The following is a 4,236-nucleotide window of genomic DNA, read 5'->3' as shown; positions in this document are numbered from 1 at the left end:
TAGACATGAGTTGTCATTTGATTAACGGGATCACCTCATTAGGAGAATGACGTGATTGACTTGACCCATTCCGTTAGCTTAGCACCCGATCGTTTAGTATGTTGCTATTGCTTTCTTCATGACTTATACATGTTCCTATGACTATGAGATTATGCAACTCCCGTTTACCGGAGGAACACTTTGTGTGCTACCAAACGTCACAACGTAAATGGGTGATTATAAAGGTGCTCTACAGGTGTCTCCAAAGGTACTTGTTGGGTTGGCGTATTTCGAGATTAGAATTTGTCACTCCGATTGTCGGAGAGGTATCTCTGGGCCCACTCGGTAATGCACATCACTATAAGCCTTGCAAGCATTGTGACTAATGAGTTAGTTGCGGGATGATGTATTACGGAACGAGTAAAGAGACTTGCCGGTCACGAGATTGAACTAGGTATCGAGATACCGACGATCAAATCTCGGGCAAGTAACATACCGGTGACAAAGGGAACAATGTATGTTGTTATGCGGTCTGACCGATAAAGATCTTCGTAGAATATGTGGGAACCAATATGGGCATCCAGGTCCCGCTATTGGTTATTGACCAGAGACGTGTCTCGGTCATGTCTACATAGTTCTCGAACCCGTAGGGTCCGCACGCTTAACGTTATGATGACAGTTTTATTGAGTTTTGATGTACCGAAGGAGTTCAGAGTCCCGGATGAGATCGGGGATATGACGAGGAGTCTCGAAATGGTCGAGACGTAAAAATCGATATATTGGACGACTATATTCGGACTTCGGAAAGGTTCCGAGTGATTCGGGTATTTTTGGAGTACCGGAGAGTTACGGGAATTCATATTGGGCCTTAATGGGCCATACGGGAACGGAGAGAAAGGCCTCAAAAGGTGGCCGCACCCCTCCCCATGGTCTGGTCCGAATTGGACTAGGGAAGGGGGGCGCACCCTTCCTTCTTTCTCCTTCCCCCTTCCCTTCTCCTACTCCCACAAGGAAAGGAGGAGTCCTACTCCCGGTGGGAGTAGGACTCCCCCCTTTGGCGCGCCTCTCCCCTTGGCCGGCTGCCTTCCCCTTGCTCCTTTATATACGGGGGCAGGGGGTCACCCCATAGACACAACAATTGATCCTTGAGATCTCTTAGCCGTGTGCGGTGCCCCCCTCCACCATATTACACCTCGATAATACCGTTGCAGAGCTTAGGCGAAGCCCTGCGTCGGTGGAACATCATCATCGTCACCACGCCGTCGTGCTGACAAAACTCTCCCTCAACACTCGGCTGGATCGGAGTTCGAGGGACGTCATCGAGCTGAACGTGTGTAGAACTCGGAGGTGCCGTACGTTCGGTACTTGATCGGTCGGATCGTGAAGACGTACGACTACATCAACCGCGTTGTGATAACGCTTCCGCTGTCGGTCTACGAGGGTACGTGGACAACACTCTCCCCTCTCGTTGCTATGCATCACCATGATCTTGCGTGTGCGTAGGAATTTTTTTGAAATTACTACGTTCCCCAACAGATGCAAGGGAGGGACCGGGGCGCGAGTTTGTGAGGAGCAGTGGATGCGGTGCTAGGATAACAGAGACACCCGAAAATGCGAAGACCACCATAAGATGGAACCGCACCGAGGAGGAGCTGGTGAGGGGTGTAGTTCCAGCGGGAACGACAAGGGCGAATGTTAATGAGGAGGCTGGCGGTCGCGAGCGCGTCCGGCCAGAACCGAGGTGGCACGTAGGAGTGGAAGAGCAACGTTTGGACACAGTCATTAAGCGTGCGAAGGACGCGCTCGACGCGACCATTCTGCTGAGACGTGTAGGGGCAGGTGAGGCAAAAGATGGTGCCGTGGGACGTAAGTAAATTGCGGACGGCGACGTTGTCAAACTCCTTGCCGTTGTCAGTTTGCAAGGCGAGAATAGGACGACCGAACTGTGTGGTGACATATGAATAAAAAGCGGTGAGTGTGGCAAGAGTGTCGGACTTGCGACGGAGAGGGAAGGTCCACACATAATGAGTAAAATCATCCAATATCACCAGATAGTATAAATAGCCCGTGTTGCTAGCAACCGGGGACGTCCAAACATCACTATGCAACAACTGAAACGGAAAGGTGGAAATGTTTGTAGACGCACTAAAGGGAAGACGAATGTGCTTGCCAAGACGGCAAGCCTCGCAAGAGTGATCGTCTACTTTATTACATGAGAAAGAAAAACTTTGAAGAATCTGACGCATAACGGTGGAGTTGGGATGACCGAGACGGGCATGCCAAAGATCGACACTGGCGGCGAAGGCGGCGGGGCGACGGGTGGTGGTGGCGCCGGAGGGATGCACTGGATAAAGCTCGTTCGGGCTATCACATCGGTGGTGCACCATCCGTGTACGGGCGTCCTTCACAGAAAAACCGATAGCGTCAAATTCAACAGTTATAGGATTCTCACGAGCAAGGTGACGAACGGAAACAAGATTAGTGACTAAGTCGGGAGACACAAGAACATTAGACATATGCACAGGAGTGGAAGTAGAAGGAAAAGACATATGACCGACATGAGTAATGGGTAGGGAGGAACCGTTACCAATGGTGATACGGGTGGGAGTATGAACGGGGGTGGCAGATGTGAGGTTACCGGGATGAGCAGTCATGTGAGCAGTGGCGCCCGAGTCCATGTACCAGTCACCACCGCCACCATAGGAGCTCGGTGACGGGGCAGAGTACAGTGCAGCGAGCAAGGCGCGGGCGGGAGGGGGAAGTATCCCAGAGGCGCTGGTGGCGGCGGCTGCTGGCGCGGCGCGGGTGGGGCGGTTGGTGGAGGGGCGCCGCGGGAGGTGCCGGCGGCGAGGGCGTGGTGCTGCACGCGCTTCTTGACCCCCTTCATCCGGCGCTCCTCCAACCTCAAGTACGCCACAAACTTGGGGAAGGAGGGCTCCGGCATCAAGGTGAGGTTAGAGGCGGCGTTGCCGAAGTCCTCGTTGAGGGCGGCGTTGCCGAAGTCCTCGTTGAGGCCGGCGGTGAGCGTGCTGAGGAGGAGGTCGTCGTCCACCTTGGCTCCAATGTCACGGAGCTCGTCCGCCAACGTCTTCAGGCGGCGGCAGTAGTCATCAATGGACTGTTCATCCTGGTGACAGTCAAAAAATTCCTGCTGCAAAAAAACGCGGCGCTGAAGCTGGTTGTCGGTGAAGAGGCCGTTCAGCTTGACCCACAGGGCGCGGGCGTCGTCGCCGGCACTCACGACCGTGTGGAACAAGTCCTTGGAGATGGTGGTGAAGAACCACCGGATGATCGTGGCGTCGATCGCGGTCCACTCGGCGTCGGCCACCATGGTGCGGGAGTCCACGGTGCCATCCACGTGATCCACGAGATTGTTCTCGCGGAAGAGCAGCGTGAAGTACGTCTTCCACGCGAAGTACGTGGAGTTGGAGGCATCGAGAGTCACGGGGACGCGTGCATGGACGTTGATGTCGCGGATCTCGGCAGGGTCGACGGCGAAGGGGTTGGAGTAGGTGGAGGCGTTGGAAGACATGGCGATGAGATCGTGGGGAGAGAGGCGGCGGCGCGGCTAAGGAGAGGCGGCGCGGCGGCGGGAGGCAGGCGGCGCGGCGGGAAGGGTCGGCGCGGCGTGGAGGCGCGCGGTGGAGAGGTGGCGCGCGCGGGGAGGAGGGGTGGTGGCGTCGGCTTGGGGCGGCGGCGGCGGCGAGAGGTCGCGGCGGCGGCGGCCCGAGGCGGCGGCTAGGGTTAGCGGAAGCTGGAAGATCGACTTGCGATAGATACCATGTAGAGAATGATTTGGTGCATCGATAATTGATTGATCGTGCACTAGGCACATATATATAGGTACAAGGGGTGCGACTGGTATCTTGTCTCCTAAGATACACGTACATACAGAGGGACACAGATACTACAGGTACTGCATACAGAACCCAGACCTACGTACATGTACACATGTTCAACATAAAGAAATCAGGGAAAGAACACCTTGCAAATGTTGATGCCCGGCTACACTCAAGATCCTAAAACAACTGAGCAGAAGAGGCTTCCAGGATGCCAATATTCACAGGAGCATCTTCTCTGAACTCTTTTATGTAACTAGATTGATTTTTCTTGTAATGGGAGAGGTGATTTGTGATAGGTTCAATCTTGCGGTGCTCAATTCCAGTGACAAAAAGGGACATGACACATATTTATATCGTTGCCATTAAGGATAAAAAGATGGGATTCATTCACGCGTGAGTTTCCTTTGTCTACATC

The sequence above is a fragment of the Triticum aestivum genome, chromosome 7D, assembly GCF_018294505.1.
Source record: "Triticum aestivum cultivar Chinese Spring chromosome 7D, IWGSC CS RefSeq v2.1, whole genome shotgun sequence".
Lineage (NCBI taxonomy): Eukaryota > Viridiplantae > Streptophyta > Magnoliopsida > Poales > Poaceae > Triticum > Triticum aestivum.
The sequence above is the reverse complement of the archived record's forward strand: the minus strand, read 5'-3'. Positions refer to the sequence as shown.